The 18,359-nt window shown below is 42.4% G+C and overlaps 2 long non-coding RNA genes across 2 annotated transcripts; one reads left to right on the top strand and one right to left on the bottom strand.

Annotated features, from left to right (window-relative positions):
• Positions 1-270: 270 nt before the first annotated feature.
• LOC144589300 (uncharacterized) lies at positions 271-14,100 on the top strand. The gene is made up of 3 exons (XR_013545352.1): positions 271-2,844; positions 4,431-4,512; positions 5,539-14,100. It is a non-coding gene; the product is annotated as an uncharacterized LOC144589300 (long non-coding RNA).
• On the bottom strand, positions 5,399-18,291 carry LOC144589301 (uncharacterized). The gene is made up of 2 exons (XR_013545353.1): positions 18,165-18,291; positions 5,399-5,746 (listed from the first exon to the last, which is right to left on the bottom strand). It is a non-coding gene; the product is annotated as an uncharacterized LOC144589301 (long non-coding RNA).
• Positions 18,292-18,359: the final 68 nt, after the last annotated feature.

The raw sequence follows: 18,359 nt of genomic DNA, 5'->3' as shown, positions 1-18,359 counted from the left end.
TCTATCTTTTGTCTTGATTTATAAACAGCACCTTCATAAAAAATAAATGGATTGAAGTTGATATATAGGATAGCTAGAGTCAGGCCCAGGGGGAAATATAACATTTTCTAACGTTTTTGCTTTGAATCGTTTTACTTGACTTAGTTATGTGCTTGTAGTGTTGCCTTTTTCACAGAAAATATAAACTTATCAAAATATACCTTTACAAGCAAGGGAATCTTGCAAACTGTAACAAATGGAATACTGTAACAAATTCAATAGATGTGGGATGTGTTTAAATTTGTAATGGATTTTATTTTGTAGACTTCCACTGAAATAATTTTGTCGTTGTTGTTGCCTGAGGAGAAACAAGGCTGGTTCAAGATAACGTACCGCCTGAGGTGCAAAATGGTGCTCCCTCCCTATTCTGCACCTGGACGCTCACTGGGCTGCCAGCCAAGTGCCAGCAATGAGATTGTCTTCCACTAAGTTTAACACTTTGGCCAGGTGAAGGGGGTAGAGAAGGTTGTGTGACACACACAAATTCAGCAGAGAAGAATAATCTGGGGATTCAAAGGGAAGGCACCCCATTATGTAAGACAGCCCCTATCATGTAAGACAGTTCCTTTACTTTGCTTAATGGCAGGACTGGCCCTGCCCTTCAGTATCAAAAGCATGATGCTAAGGAGCACCAGGGAGAGGGTGTTGTGTGTCTTGTTTGTGGGCTTCGAACCAGCAACTCGTTAGCTACTATGGGAATAGACTGAATAGGCCTCTGTTCTCATCCAGTATGATTGTTCTTACAACCTTACCCTACTCCACACACTGGACTGGCAACTGAGCCATCCTTTTTTTCATTGGCAAAGAGATAGTGCCATCCCTGGGCACAGAAGTGTAGCTTACAGATTGCAGGACAATCTGGTTGGCACACAACCCTTTGTCGTCCAGTGCATGAGAATGGTCAGGATGAATGAGTGTGCAGCAGGAGTATGATCAGTGCAGGATGACAGACACTGGCTATGTTCTAATACGCCCTCAATCAAGTAGGGTCCCTAGTCACACTACAGACATAAGCATATGCACTCACCGTATGCATGTGCAGCACATCAGGAAATACGGCCAAGAGTGACACCAACTTTAGAGGCATGGTCAATGGGCATTGTCTCCTTTTGGTGTGTTCTGGAAATGGAGGGGCAAGTCTAATTTACAATTTATAGTGAGATCCGAGGCTTTAGAAGGAAAACTGTGACGTGCCAGTGTGGAGAACAAGATCCTTGATTAGAAAGACAGGGGGTGGTCAATTTGCATTTCTCCTGATGTTGAGGGACTGCATTTCCCTTAAGCCCTAGCTGGGATCATGAGAGGTGCAGTCCAACAACATGTGGAAAACCATCGTTTGCTCCTGCATTCGACAATTGGCCTGAAGCAGCAGGACTCCAAACATTCTCATAATTTGCCCAGCCCTATGCAGTTATTCTGCACAGCACGTCTCCTTCCCACATGATGAAGGGAGTGTGCTAGCCCCACCCACACCATCATCCCTTCAACAGTGCAGAAATGGGGGAGAGTGGGCTTTCTGCATGAGCCAGGACCCTGGCCGGTTCGTCTTTTGGATCTGTTGGTAGACTGCATTAGACGTAACCCCTTCCCCTTCTTCGGAGTGTTCTTATCAGATGATTAAAGTGACAATGAAAGGGGTGGACTAGCACACCCCTCATGTCTCATGTGGAGGACATGTCTTTTCAGAGTGGCTGAATACAGCTTTTTGTATTCAAATAAGGGTGGCTGCCATCTGACCTGTGTTTGAGGAAGCCCTGATACGTGATTACAAGGCATTGAAAACTAACCAAAACAGATTTCCTTGGAAGGATATATGTATCTTGGTTGTCGGTTGAAATCTAAAAGGTGGTCTAAATCTTCCAGATGTCTGCCTCCTTTATCTATCCACCTCTCCTTTCCCCAAATTTTGGTAAATTTCCTATTTCAGACTCTGTGCCTCACTTTGTATATTCTTCATTTTTTTACCTGCTCCCTTCCTTTCTGCCAGCTTAGCAGTTCCAGTGCTGGTTGTTTCCAACACACCCAAATTATTAGAAATGTCGACAGCTTTGCAGTTCACAGGGAACACTTTAATGAGTCTGGCTGAGTCTTTCTTCTGCTCTTGCTTATCTCGAGCTTTCTAACAGTCACAGCCGGTGAGGTGGCTGTTAAATAATTTCAGAAAAGGCAGCTAAACAGAACAAGTGCATGGGGGAGTCAGCGCGATTTCCACCCCAGACCTCGGCCTTTTGGATTTCAAGAGAAATTGGCCGATGTCTTTTCTCTCCCAGTCAGCCTGATCCAAAACTTTAGCCTGCCCTCCTCCCTCATAGGGATCTGCTTGTTACCATGACAGCATCACAACATTTAGAGGCACTGCAGGTCTCTGAAATGATTGAAGTTTTCTCTGTGTGTGTTCGTAGAGTTCAGTTTATGAACAAGCTCATTGTAAATCAAAACATAGGGATGTCGAGCGGGGGGGAGAAGGTAGAGTTCATAACTCGTAAGTAAGAAAGAAAGATAACATCCCCAGAAATCCTTTTAACGTAAGCAAAAATAATATTGAAGAAACGATATCCTTCCTTCAAGGGAAGTTGACTCTCAACTAAGCCTGGGTTTAGGATATATAGAGGCAGTTGCTCTGCTTATGCCACAATACCAAACCCTTGAAGGCATTTCCCATGAGAATGACCATTTGTTATGTGTCCAAAAATTAAGCATAGATTCCATTGTTTGTTTGTTTAAAATATTTCTATCCTGCCTTTCTCCCCAAAAGGACCCCAGGCGGCTTACATCATTAAAAATGGCGTTTAAAAGCTAAAAACAGTAAGTATACAAATATTGAAAAAGAATTAAACAAGTATTATATTAAAATGGGAAATAAAATCAATATTAAAACACATTTAAAACAACAGAGAACACAGTTCATATAAAACCCCTCTCAGACCATCAGTCAGTAAGGAAAAGCTTGCCTGAAGAGAAAGTATTCTTCCTGCTTGTGGAAGGACAGCAAAGATGGGGCCCAGCCTGGTCTCCTGTGGGAGGGAGTTCCAGAGTCTAGCAGCAGCGACAGAGAAGGCCCTCTCTTGTATCCCCACCAAGCGCACCTGTGAGGGTGGCGGGACCGAGAGAAAAGCCTCCCCAGATGATCTTAATGCCCAGGCAGTCTCATAGAGAGAGATACAGTCTTTGGGATAGCTCGGACCCAAGCCATTTAGGGCTTTATAGGTTAAAATCAGCACTTTGAGTTGTGCCCAGAAATCAGAAACCAGTGGAGTTGCCATAGCAGGGGTGTTATATGTTCCCTGTAGCCAGCTCAAATTAACAATCTGGCTGCAGCATTTTGGACCCTCTGGAGTTTCCAAACACTTTCCATAGGCAGTAATCCAACTGAGATGTAACTAGGGCATGTGTCACTGTGGTCATATCAAATCATTTAAATAGAAATGCCATCATGTCACCAGTGATGGGAAGATTATGATCTATTGAACTGTCTCCTTGTTCAGTTTGCTGACTCAGTGTTGATGGCCTTTGCTTTTTCTTCTTATGAGACGTTCTCCTTAAAACAGCTTTGGAGTAGACCACCTCAAAGCAAAGAACTCGTACAAACAAATGACAGTTGACAGTCCTTCAAATAGAAAACTGTCCCATATAAATCAGGACACGTGGCCATCCTACTTGCAAAGCATATTCAGTGCCATGCAAATGTAATACTCTGGAAATTCCAGTCAAATGTTTAAAGGACAGAAATTTCGGCTTTATGAAATAGGGGGAAATTTAAACATCTTTGCTTCCCTCAGTCTCGTAAGTGGAGACAAGGAATTGCAATATTTTCCTCCTTTGATGATGATGGCAAAGAACTTCGTGGCATTCTTTGCAGACTTCTCATATAGACAAGAATGACATTTTGTGCAAAACTAGCTATTTTTCTACAAAATTGCAAAATATGTGCAAATTGTCACAAACTAAGATAGCCGTTGCTTTGTTTAAGAATTTGAAGCACTAGGTGGGTTATTTGCTTCTTTCTTACACATCATCTAGTCATTCTGTGCTTCCAGTGTTTGTATTACATGTGTGTGTGCTTTGCTTCTCAAAAAGAAAGGACACTTTAGACATTTTGCACAAATTCTAGCCATCTTGAAAGGGAAGAAAGAGCTGGCTGGCTGGCTCTCAACTGGAGGTGTGAAATCTTACAGAGCTTTAAAATTCTGAAAGATGCTGAATGTGCTTATGTAGCTTCATAGGCAGAACATGACACAGGAGAGCTGTGAGTGAATCTGCACGTGGTGTCTAGCTTGTTCTAAACATCATCCTAAGTCCTTTTGGACTTGGCATAAAGTTTGAACAACTTGCTGTGATGCAAACCTTACAAAACATCAATATGACTCTTACTATTATGTTTTATCCTCCAGGCATTCACAATGAAAGGCTGTAGAGTGGAGACTGCAGCCTCCCTGTGCACATATTCAAATACACATCTGTGATACATCTCAGGTATGCCTACTGTCTGCCCTTTAAATAATGCAGAATCACTTTTCTCCTGTGGTGTTTTGTGTATGTACACATAATTGGACTTTGCATGTCTGCATCTGAACATCCATACAGCAAGGGGAGAATCATAGAATCATAGAAAAGTGAAGTTGGAGGGGGCCTACAAGGCCATCAAGTCCAACCCCCTGCTCAATGCATGAATACAATCAAAGCATATCTGCCAGGTTATTATCCAAGTTTTTCTTGAAAGCCTCCAGTGTTGGAGCACTCACCAACCCCCGAGGTAACTGGTTCCACTGTCGTACTACTCTAACAGTTAGGAAGTTTTTCCTGATATTCAACTGAAATCTGGCTTCCTTTAACTTGAGCCCATTATCTTGTGCTCTAATCTGTGGAGGAGGATGACAATGTCATGTCTACAGAAGGCCCCCCCTCCCTTTATGCAGAGTTGAAGAGGGGAAGATTTGGGAGTAGAACCATGATTTAGCAGTTGTTCAATTTTCCCACCCCACATCTGATTCCACCCCTCCCCACACAAACTTTTTATGTTTCAGAATCTCGGACAGCACAGAATCCTCCTTGTTGTCTACAGAGGAAAACATAGTGTGACCTTCATGCGTTTCCACACAAGGCAAACCGAAGGTTGTGTGGGGGAGGTGTTTCATATTAGGAAACTACCCTTTGGAACAGCCATTCCAAAATTGGGTAGTTATGGCCAAGAACGAACGAACGAAAGAAAGAAAGAATGGACGAAAGAAAGAAAGAAAGAAAGAAAGAAAGAAAGAAAGAAAGAAAGAAAGAAAGAAAGAAAGAAAGAAAGAAAGAAAGGAAAGAAAGAAAGAAAGAACAAACGAACGAACGAACGAACGAACGAACGAACAAATGAAAGAAGGCATTAAAAAGTCTTCTGCACATGAGTTGCACATGACAGGCTTTGTTGCTATTTTCCATATCTTTGTTGCTTTGCGCTGTCTCCATGCTCTGTTCTGGAAAAGAACAATGTTCTCTCTTACTTGTCATCTCTTCCAGGGTTTACCACCCTCAACTTATAATGACCTGAATTGTCGACACATATATGTACACTCCTCTGACTGAGGTTGAAACAACTGGCATCGATAAAAACATGATGGATGGCAGGGGTCCACCTCTGCAAATGGCTCCATGGTGCTCTGTGACTGGTTATAGTTTGGATCTGTTTGGCGAGGTGTGCTCTTCTAAGAACTTTACTGTGAAAAACCTGAGGAGTTAAGCATATATTAAAGGTTAACTGCTGCCGATATATCTCACTGAAACCATCGGGATTCTCAGCGGGCTACTCCATGCAAGTTACATAAAACCGTATTGTTGTGTATGCAAAAGCCACTATAAATTTCATATCTCACATGTGATTTTATCTGCCTTTTAAATTTCAATGTGATTAAAGATAGAATTATGGATCATTTGTTGCCATGCCTTTGTTGACACATTTGGTAGTTAATAAAAATGATGCATGCAATCTATACTAGCGAGTAAGTCCAGGAGGATAGGTTGATCTTTACTGAAGGCTGTACTCTAGATTTCCCCAGGTGACAACTCAAATATATACAGCAAGATTGCAATTCCACCGTACGCCTGGGCTGGATTGCTTTTTCCACAATGTTACTCTGATCACTACTAAATAACCAGACGCCGACCTTTAACACCAAAGCAAAACAAATCAGAAGCTTATAATAGAAAAAAAAGTGAGAGGTGGCCAAACCTGTCTCTGTCTACATCATTTTTGACTTTCAGAGAAACAGACAATTATAACTTGCAACAAGTGCACTTTGTTTTATTCTTCTAAATACATTGGGCAAAGTTCTTTGCTGCAACAAAAATTATATTTGGCACACAAAAAATAGACTTTGGGTGAGCCAGGAATGGTGGCTGGTGGCCACCTGACTACGCATCTACTCTATGATAAATACCTGCTTACCATTCAGCAGGATTGTGCAGGTGGCACGCTCAAATGCCAGGTGCAACATAGAAGGACCAGGTTTGTAGGTACGTTAGCTAGGACTGATGTGTCAACATCATCTCATTCCCTGCAATTTCCTGACGCCTAAGGGCAGACTCTTATGTTGTCACAGGAATTTTTAGCAACAGATGCCAAAGGGTGTGTGTGTGGGTGTGTGTGTGATGGACAGATAACGTAGAGACTCCATAATGAATTCATTCTTGCAGCAGCAGTTCTAGACCACACCAGATAAAGAAAAATAGAGGAGTGCTTCTGGGCATGTTGAAACAGCATGTTCAGAAGCCATGGGAACCCGAAAATCTAGGGCTGAAAGGTTGGCAGCATCCATTCAAAGTTTCAGAGCTTGAGAGACACAAAGAATATATCCCGTCTGAATCACAGGACCAAAACCTGAGAGCTGGCCTCCTAATATAACTTCCAGGAGCTCCTTGAAGTATGGGTTCTCCGCGGAAAGCCCGTCTCTCATGTCCACCAGCCTATTCTAGCTTCCTGGCAGGCATATGATCGTACACTCTTGACATATAAGTGGTCCTTAAAATATATTGTTCTCAAGCTGTTAAGGGCTATACCCCTGGAAGCTGACAGAGAATTATTGAAATATTTTCCACCAATGTATTTTTTTTAAATTAAATTCTTTTTACTGCATGTTTCTCCAAAAGAATCCAAGGTGGCTCAAATCAACAAGTGTTCCAATACTTCCTGCTGAAGCTTCTGAACAGTCTTCAACAGCATCTCCATCTAGAGCATGTTACAGTAGACGAGCCTTCCTTCCTTCCTTCCTTCCTTCCTTCCTTCCTTCCTTCCTTCCTTCCTTCCTTCCTTCCTTCCTTCCTTCCTTCCTTCCTTCCTTCCTTCCTTCCTTCCTTCATTCATTCATTCATTCATTCATTCAATTTGTACCCCACTCCCATAAGTGTCACAGCACTACTCTGGGCAGGTTACAACTTGTAAAATAGAAAACAAAAATGAAAATAGAAGTCTTAAAACTGATAACAATAACTCTAAAAAAACCCCACAAAAAACAGATGGCACTGACTAATCTCAGAGTGGATGGAGGAAAAGAGGGGAGGGAAGAAGAGGAAAGGAGAGAAAAAAAGGTAAGGGAGGTGGTCAACTGGGGTCGGTGTGGAAAGCCTCCCTGAAAAGCAATGTATTTAATTGCTTCCTAAAAGTCCACGGGAACGGGGCTAGGGGGAGCTCCTCCAGAAGTTGGTTCCATAAAGCTGGAGCCACCGTGAAGAAGCCCTACCTCTTGTAGAGGATTTATGGGCCTCCCTTGGGGGGGGCACCCAGAGAAGCCTCAACTGGGATGATCTTGTGGGTCCAGCAGATGACATTAAGGAGAGACACTCTGACAAGTAACATGATCCCAAACTGTGGAGCTCCTGCTTTGTATGTGAGTGTCAAAACCTTGAACCTGATCTGGGACACTACGGGCAACCAGTGGAGACAAGCCAGAACTGGAGTAATGTGGTCAAATTTACTTGCACCAGCCACCAGTCTGGCTGCCGCATTCTGAACCCACTGAAGTCTCCAGATAAGGCTCAAGGGGAGCCCAAATAGAGTGCATTGCAGTAGTCAATCCGGGAGATGACCAGGGCCTGCACCAAAGTCCCGAGGGAGTCTTCTTCTAGGTAGGGGTGAAGTTGGGTGATTAGCCTAAGCTGGTTAAAGGCTGATCTGGACATGGCAGCAATCTGGAACTCCCAAGAAAGAGCCGGGTCCAGAAGAATGCCTAAATTATGCACTTGGTCCCTAAACTGGAGGGGAATACCATCAGAGGGCCCCTCTAGGAGCATAATCTCTGTTTTATCTGGGTTCAGTTTGAGCCTGTTAGCCCTGGTTCATTCCAGTAGTGCAACGAGGCAACACTCCAGCCTCTGGACGGCATGCACTGCAGAAGGGCAGACGAGAGAGAGAGATTGTGTGTCATCAGCATACTGATGACACCTTACTCCAAAACTCATGATGACCTCCCCCAATGGCTTAGCATAGATATTAAACAGCATTGGGGAGAGTGACGATCCCTGAGGAATCCCACACCAAAAGGTCCTAGGTGCCGACCTATATCTGTATGCTGTTATAAAATGGGTGGCTGCTGAGACTAATCTGAGTTCAGTTGGATTTGCTTTGATGTTCAGGGAAATCAAGGACTGGGAAGCAAGTAATTTCTAAGGGATTTCAACTTCATTGTCTTTTTGGTGGAAATAGCAGACATGGAGGTCCAGCTATAGATCTGCTCAGAGACTGCAAATATACTTTAGATTAGACTGCTTGAAGGTTTGGTAGTGTAGCTGTTCTCATGGGCCTCCAGGCTAAAGACTTGACATATTCAGTGCTATTACTCTGAATCTGACTCTTTCCCCCACTTCTTACCTCTTACATCTGCTCCCTCAGGTTGCAATACTGTACACCACTCACCCCCCACAGGGGGCCTTCCAGATATGCTAGAGTCCCAATTGCTGGCATTCTTGGCTAGATATGGTAGGTGATGGGGAAATGATGTCACTACAATGGCAGATTGCCACTTATTAGTGAACCCTTCCTCAGATTCTAGATCACACAAGAAGCCAACCAATTTGTACACAGCAATGATTTGCATGTGGGATTGGATCATGCCCTCTAGTTAATGGCAATCTACCACTGTGTTGAGGCTGTTTCTTCTACACCAGCTTAAGTTATGCAATGTTGTTTTGCCCCATGTGTTTCAATTATGTTTTAAATCAATCTTATGTTTTAATTATATTTGTGTCTATGTGAATTTTATTTTTCTTTGATCCCTTGAGGGTTTTCGTTTCCTCTTCTTTTTTTAAAGAAGAAAGCTGCTTATATGTTTAATAAATTAATAAATAAAAACATAGAAGCAGGAGAAGAAAGACAGGCAGTCCACAGAGCACATATAAATGAGAACTATTCTTGTTTCTGAAAAGAAGATGATTGCTTCAGTGTGAAGATTCTGGTTATGCTGTGGGATTGCTGGTTATTGACATATCCTTATTAACTGCAGCACTATATGACCGTGTGAGCCACATTCCCTGGCCACTAGAATTTTTTTTGAAGGCCTGCACCTTGTTACTAAACTAGCAGCCCATGGCATAAATAAAATATAATCCTACCATCCATGAAGAAGGAATGGAGCCTGTAAAAAGAGAGGAGTCGGTATATATCTTGAGGAGGGGCCCTGTATAAATTGGTTGCTGCGTTCCCATACAGCCAAACGACATGCATATTTATACTTTAGAAGTTTAGATCTAAGACCCACCATTGGCCTGAGCACAGCAGAGGCCACATTTCATTCCTGCGCTTCCTTCTGATACTCAACATTAATTTATGATGGTAGCAATCCTCTCAAGATGACACGTTTTCACATGCTCCGGGTTTTTTTCGCACTGAATCATATCTGTTCTGAGCTGTTTTCTGGATATTCTTCAAACTCAATCACTGATTTTTTTTTTCTTACCCCACAAGGCATTTGATATTTATCAATGTGCTACCTGTGAAGGCATTTGTTATCCGATTAATTTACAGACATCCTGCCTGCAAATCAGACTCCTGTCCAGCTCACATGTGCATATTTAGCACCATGATGTGCACATGTGAATGAGCTGTCGTAGATATGGGCCAGAGACCACAAACAGGAGGTCTGTGTCACTTCATTACCTCAGAGGTACCAACGGCCATCTTTTCTTCAGAGTCCATTCATAAATTTAGACTGAGTCCCAAATATCATCGAGAAATGAATAGTGGTGGGATTTTTACAGCTGACCTTGCAAGTCGGCCCTGAAGCCTACTATGAAACCTATAAATGTATTAAATGGCAAGACAGGGAACAAAAGCTGAAATTGCTACATAGTAGAATATTTGCATCCAGCAAAATCTGTGTTTAATATATGCAAAAACTCAAAGAAGAAGAAGAAGAAGAAGAAGAAGAAGAAGAAAAAGAAGAAAAAGAAGGTTGACTCAGCCTTCCATCATTCTGAAGTCATTAAATTGAGTACCCAGCTTGTTGTGGCAGTGGGGTGGGGGAATATGTATCATTAAATTGCATAATTAAATTGCAAACCACTGTTCAAGATGAAAATGTTAGATGTTTCAAATATATTTCAACGTACATAGACATAAAAATCATAGCTTTAAAACTGTTTGACCAAACATCCCAAAATTTGACCCAGAGCAACATCAGACTGTCTAATCTTCCTTTGCCAAGCTTGGTGCTGATCTGAAGCCTAGTTTCAAAGTCATAACGGTTTCTTTGGGCTGTCCCCATGTTTAGAATTGCCTTGTAGAATGGTGATTTGCTCTGCCATGTAAGGCCATAGTTGCACTCTGTTGCAGTGATCAGCTATTTAAAGAGACCATTACCTGCAAGGAAAAACGAGTTTTGGGATAGGGGAAGGACACAGGACCCATTTTGGGTGATGTGGGAAGACTGTAGGGGAAAGGGATTCTGTCCTGCTGCCCTTCCATGTGGCTTCCACCTGATGCCTCTGGAAATAAGGTGCTTAGTCTGACAACACAGACATTGATTATTTGGTCTAAAAGACAGTATTGCCAGTAAATAAGAGCCCCCTATTTCCATCTGTGACAAGCTGGAGGATGTATGATTAAGAGCAGCAGCTATTCTCTGTGCCTTGTATGGAAACAGAAGTTTTGGGATGCTTCTTCATCTGGAATCGGCCCTCCATCCCAGCTTAATTAACAAATTAATCTCACAGAATAATTTTTGTATACCTTTCATGGCTACAATCAGTCTGTTCCTGCAAAAAAATAAATAAATAAAAAATTAAAAAACAACAACCCCAAAGATCTCATATTCCGATGATAATGTGATTCTGCTCAAAAGGAGAGTTTTGACCCTAACTCTTCTAGACAAGCTGGGAACTAATAATTCATGAACTCAAACGGGTGAAAGTGAAGTATTTACAGCTTGCCCATCACTGGAACAATAAGGTTGGAACATTGCCCAGTTTTAGCCAACTTAGTCTGTGGATGACAGCAGAGATATTTATTCTCTGTTTTGCCTGTTCCAGCACCACCACGTGAAAGAAGATAAAACACAGAAAGTGGGGCGGGCGGCGTCTCAGCCTAAGGGATGGAAGCTTTATATTGGAGTTAATGGGCCTACCGCAAACAGAAAATTAATTTGGCAAGGATTGACGGATGTCGCTGAATGCACAGAAGCATGGCCCCTGTTCCAAACAATGAATACTTCACACAGCGCAAGAAACAAACAAGTTTTCTCTTCTTCTTTTTTTCTGAAGGACGGAATATTTCTAGAAAGACATACAAACGACACAAGGTTAGGGTAGAGAAGGAGCCCAAAGGAGTTGAAACGAATGACAGCTTTGAACAAGGAGTGCTAAGGAGAGATTAAACCCCATCCTGTGGTTGGCCTTCAAACGAGGACTAACACCAATGAAGTGACCTTGAAGAAAAACTGCCCGCAAATCCTCTAACCTGTCTCGAGGCCCTACTCAGTCTGCAGACTCTACATGTAACTAACCACCCCAGTATGAATGATCTACTTCAAACACTGTCAATGTTTGCACAAATGCTCTACAAAATCATAAGGTAAAATGTTTTGCCAGAGTCCTCGTAAACTCCAGCACAAGGCTCTGCTGTGAAGTTCCACGAAATCTGTCATTTGCCGCTACAGAAGTGGAGTCGCCCTGCTGAAACAAATGGGGTGTCAGCTTGTGAGAGGAGTTACCAGAAGGTTGGGAAAGATCAAACTAATTGTACAAGCGTCTGTTGGGCAAAAGAATGTGGCATCCAGACTGGTGGCTGGTGTGAGCAAATTGGAACACATCAATCTAGTGTTGGCCAGCCTCCACTGGTTACCTGTTGTGTCCCGAGTACAGGTTCAAGGTTCTGACTAGAAATGGGGACGACTCATCATTTTGGCGAGTCGTCCCGCTTTGTGAGTTATCCAAAGCACAAAGTTGCCCCCATGAAGTGACAAGTAACAAAGTTATTTGTCGATTCGTAGAGGGTTATTTTTTTTTTTAAAAAAAGTTCCCTTAGCCTGCCTTAAGGGAATCCAGGCTGCCCTTTGGAAAGATGGAGGTTGCAGCTTCCCTACCCTAAATGAAGCTGCAGCCGCCATCTTTGCAAAGGGCAACCAGTCTACCTTTTTACACGCCATGGCTGGGAGGCTAGATGGAGACCTCGGCAGCGGTGACTAAGGTAAGGGGGTGTCAGTGGGGGTGGGGGGTAAGAAAGAGAGAGGAAGGAGTGGGCGTAGGCTGTGGGGGTGGCTGACTGTGGGGGTGGGTGGCTGCCTATCCACCACCAATCAGCTGATTTGTAGCTGGTAGTCAGAATGGTTTGGGGGGGGGGGTTTGGTAATACGAAGGACGTATTCATAGGGGTCTCTGGAACCCACAGTATGAAGGGACAAATATTTAACAAATTGGCTATTTTTTGTCAAAAAAGATGATCCATTTTTATATTCATCCCCATCTCTGGTTCTGATACTCACGTATAAAGCCTTTCAGGGTTTGGGACCACATTACCAGAGTGCCTTTCCCCAATGTCATCTGCCCAACCCACCAGATCTTCTCAGCCAGGCTCCTTCACGTAGTCACCTGGAGAGAGGCCATCTACTAGAAGTAGGGCTTTCTTGGTGGTGGCACTTACACTATGGAGTCAGCTCCCAGAGGAGCTATGCTTGACCCTGTATTCCTTTAGGAGGTTTACTCTTCAGGGAGGCCTTTCAAGCCAACCCCGGTTGAATGCCTAACCTCCAGTCTTGCCTCTCTTCGAAAATTGGTTGCACCATTGTTTATGTTTTTAGACTATGTCTTCATTATTTATGTTATATTTACTTCATTTTAACTGTACTTAAATCATCCAGGATAGTGCTTTGGTAGTATAGAAATCAAAGTAATAGATAAATAATAAAGAGTGCCATCAAACTGGATTCTGGCCTAATTTCCAGAAAAGAGAAAAAAACTTCAATATTGGTCTATTTGACCACAAACAAAGCATTGTCGTAAAGACAACACACAGCATTCTTCGGCCATGTTCTGGAGAAGAACATGGCCTCTGTTTCCATGCCATAGAAATGCATGAATGGACTCTGAAGAAAAGATGGCCGTTAGTACCTTTGAGGTAATGAAGTGACACAGACCTGTTTGTGGTCTCTGGCCCATATCTTTTCTGCAAGTATGAGGACTTGCAGGCAGTCTAAGCAGCAGGATGGTCGCACACCTTCTCACAGCTGTGAATTTCAAAAATATTTAAACCATAGTGTGGAAGTCCGTTCAAAGGGGAATATTTGGCACTGCAGTTAATTCTAACATGTTCAAGAGACCTGTTGTAGCAGGAAGCACAAAACAGAGTCTTGGACAAATCAATCGTTATTGGCTGGAACCAGAACCTAGGAACTTCATAAACAATAGCTGTCCAGAAAACTCAGGAAAAAATCACAAAGACTACTAATATTCTGTTCCAGAAGAGATTGCTCTTTTGGCAGTTCACAAATCCTTGGATTTTGGCAGGAATCCTTAGTACCAGTGCTGGAGATTATAGCTAGTTTGAACCGTTGAACCTTCCTAAAACGATCTATCAGTTATTCATTTGTAGCACAAAAAGAAGCCAGCTTGCATGCTGAAGTCGTCTGGAGAGACAAATCCGTCACATTTCTGCAGCAAAACAAGGCACACAGGAAGCCACAATTAAGCAAACGCCTGGCCTGAGATCTATGCCATGAGCAGTGTATTCCTTCTCAAGATAACACACAGCATCCAGATCTCTACTAAACTGCCATAGCACTTTTCACAGCTTTAAAATAAAGTGGCCCAAATGAACCAACTAAAATCTACTGGGCAGTGTGCTGACAGAAATGGAGGAAGATAAAGCATAGAGATAGGACAAAGACCATTAATTTCTCACTGATTGTAAAATTGATTAACAATGTAAGAAAAGAGGAAGTGCATAACCTATCCAGTAGGTGTACATAGTAGAGCAGTTTGCTCCAGTGCTGACTGGGATATTCTCTGAGTTTTAGTCCAAAATATACAGTGGTGCCTCGCTAGACAGTTACCCCGCATGACAGTTTTTTCGCTAGACATTGACTTTTTGTGATCACTATAGCGATTCACAAAACAGTGATTCCTATGGGGGAATTTTGCTGGACACTGTTTGGTCCCTGCTTCGCAAACCGATTTTTGCAAGACGACGATTTTGACAGCTCCCTCCGCGCTCGCAAAACGGGTGTTTTTGGGACCCAAGCTTCACAAGACAGCTATTTAAACAGCTGATCGGCGGTTCGCAAAGCGGCTTTCCTATGGCCGATCTTCACTAGACAATGACGATTCTTCCCCATTTGAACGCATTAAACAGGTTTCAATGCAATCCAATGGGGAAATGCTTTTCACTAGATGATGAATTCGCTAAACAGTGATTTCAGTGGAACGGATTATCATAGTCTAGCGAGGCACCACTGTAAAATAAAATAAAGCAAAGGGGAAAGTGTGCTGCTTATATACCACCCCATAGTGCTTAAAGCTCTCTTTGAGTGCTTTACAATTTAATTACACAAACTATACATTGCCCTCCCCCAACAAAGCTGGGTACTCAGTTTACTGCCCTCAGAAAGACGAAAGGCTGAGTCTGCCTTAGCCTAGGATTGAACTCTGGTCATCAGCAGAGTCTTCACTGTAGTACAGTAGTTTAACCACTGCACCATGAGGCTCCAAAATAAAATAAAATCTTTCCCCATCTCAGACCACTCTAGATTGAATGTATCTTTGGCACTTTCAACTACAGCCCAATTGTTCAAACCTCACATTTGTCCCATCCCAAATTGTGAAGCGATTTGCAAATTTTGGTAAATATTTCAAAACAAATAGATAAAAATTCCTGCCCCTCACATTCAACAGATGCAACTATCATGTCATGGAAGGAGGAATGTACCAGCCTTATAAGTAAAAACAAAATAAAAATAAAAAGAACAAACACAAGAGAGAGGAAAAACATGATGGCACCTTGAAGACAAACTGTCATATTTTACTGTGAGCTTTCATGGACAATTCCACTTCCTCAGACATAAGAGAGAGAGATAACTTGGCAAATATTTATACACGGCATCAAAATACACAGATCGTGGTTGGTTGGTAAGAAAATCAATCACACAGATGTAACAGATTTGGGGGCTTGAAGAAACCCTGAGTATTTGCAACCCCAGGATACTTCAGAGCATTAAAAAACACAATCCAGGATTAAGCCACTGGGATTTTGTCTTGCTTCTTTGTATATTTAAACTTTAAAAAATATGGTTCAGTGCAATGCTCAAAATGTTATCATATTTTATTTACAAACAAAGCAAGAGAAATACAGTATTAGAAATTGTATACCTGGCCTCAACCCTTTGGATTGGGGAAAATGAATAAAACGCCAAAGAAATAAAGATCATCAATGGTAAATTTTGATTCCTCCTTGACAGGGGCTGGGACTCAATAATCCATAGGGTCCCTTCCGGCTCTGCAGTTCTAAGATCATAGTAGGCCAAAGGCCTATGAACTGTTCCCATCTAGCATGTAACCACTTGTTTTTTATGTGTAGAGGTTATACTTCTTGCTACTAGAGGTTATTACTGATTATTCTCTTGGTTTAGCTTTTTCCATTAAGTTATTTGTCTATTTGAACTGGGCTCTCCTTGTGGTTTCTCATGAAAGACCTCCCCTTTTCTTACAAAAGGGAGTTATCTGCCCTTGCTTTCTCTTTCTCCCTCTTATCAATCAACATCCGGGAGCCTCCAGAGTTTGGTCTACAAATCCAATATTAGCCTGACTTCAAACTTCATCCTTCATCCTAGGAGAAAGCATCAGGTAAGGTGCCTAAGAATTTAATTGCCCATGGAACAACACTGGGGTTCTCTGGGGAGCCTGGAAAGCCAGAAGGTGTGGGCTGTTTTTCTCTTGATGGGGTTGTTTATTGTTTTCTTTGTTTCTTGCATCCCTTCACCATCACTATCATAAATAAACTTTCTAAGAACTGGCTTTGTCCGTTCCCAAGCAAGTTTACATCAAGGCCATGTATCAAATCTCCAAAGCAATATAGTCTCTTGATTTTAGTCTGGTCAGAACTCTAGATTGGGGTTACAGGACCTGTATATTCTCATGTACAGAACTTTGTGATACACACTTTTCCTAATATAAGCATTTTTATGAATGTCCCCATTGAGTACAGCTTGTTTTACATGCATTTTTCCAGGGTGTGCATTTGTGGCCATGCATATTTGGAATTTAGGGGTAAGAAACTGTCTGTTACCAGAGGTCCCCACCCCCCAGTTATCTTTTCCACATCTTGTTTCCCTTGCAAACCATGATAACTAAAGGATTTTTTTTTCATTTCCAAATTTCAGACAGTGCAGTTCTTTTCAAGCTAAGTTCCAGTACGAGACACAAATTCAAAACCCACTGACCAACCAGTGCAATAAGGAAGAGCAGGATGATGCTGAACCAATGAAGCAGGTCCGATTGGTGAGTTTAGTGATGGTATCCATTTCCCAAGCTATCGGTGTGATAGTCTGGCTCCACTGTTAACGGCTGAGCAACCCAATAGGTTTTCATGTCTTATAGAGAATTCAGAGCAGCCTTACAACTGGATTATAGCTAAATCCCATAAATGTGATTGCAGCATCATAGGTCCAGCCCATCTCTGCTGCAGATCTGCAGATCAGAGAGGGATACGTGTGTGTGTGTGTGTGTGTGTGTGACAACCTGAACACATAACGATATCAGAGAGTGTATAAGAGAACCCTCCATTTCTTTCCTCTCAATTAACCTTCCCATTTGAAATGAGTGTGCAGCTCACCCCAGCCAATCTTAGAAAGCTTTCCTTTCCTTGGCGCGGCATCCGTTTAGTGGCCAAGTAGCTCATCAGCCATGCTCAAATCAGCACCAACTGAAGCACAGCCTTTCCTTGTCAGGGTCCCTGCTGCAAAATGGATGCTTTATCCACTAATGACAGGTAGCAGCAGGGGCACCATGAGCCGGCAGATACTCTAATAAAAGCAATCAGGGGTCATGGAGGAGAAAATTTCTAGCATTTGCTTCCAGGTTTCATATCCTTACACCAGAACGCAGAGCAAATCTGAGCTGAAATTTACAAGCAAGGCAGCACACCTAACAGCATGGCTAACAGGTAATCTGGAGGGCGGAGCAACAATTATTTCAGCATACTTTCAGGTTTTGATCAGTAAACGTAGGGCCATTTCTTTCTGCCACAAAATACACTGATTTATTTTTGTTTATCACCAATAACTCTAGATTGCCTTGGGGTCAAACTCCACGATGTTAAAGAGAACATGTATTGCCTGCAATTAACACCCTTGTCCACCCACAACACAACTTCCTCATAGATAAATGCCTCAGACCTGCAAATCAATGCCGTGTTCACTTTTCAAAGACCAATCAGGGAAAAGGACATTAAATGCAACATAAAGTACAAGAAAATTATGTGCTGTGCTTTTTACCATTTGAGGAAGCATCTCTTTTAAACACATGATAAGTGGGCCACCTTCTTTGACTGTTGCACCAAAGAGGCATTAATTAAGATCAATGGGTACCATTGTTCCAACCCATTTCCAGGACGGAGGGTGCTGGCAAGCATGTTGCAAAAATCTCAAAGCAGCAAAATGGATGTGCTTTACCTGTAGAAGTTTCCAAGGTTAATCCCTGCCATGTCCCACTAAAAGGATCAGGGAGCAGGAAAGACTGCCTGAGACCTTTAAGAGAACTTGTGGGTCAGTACAGATAATACCAGGCTAAGCGGACTGAACAACACATATGAGGGTGCTTCCTATATAGACCATGATGGCTATATACACACAGCTGGGCTTCTGAAG

Source organism: Pogona vitticeps, chromosome 1, assembly GCF_051106095.1.
Source record: "Pogona vitticeps strain Pit_001003342236 chromosome 1, PviZW2.1, whole genome shotgun sequence".
Classification (NCBI taxonomy): domain Eukaryota; kingdom Metazoa; phylum Chordata; class Lepidosauria; order Squamata; family Agamidae; genus Pogona; species Pogona vitticeps.
The sequence above is the reverse complement of the archived record's forward strand: the minus strand, read 5'-3'. Positions and strand labels throughout refer to the sequence as shown.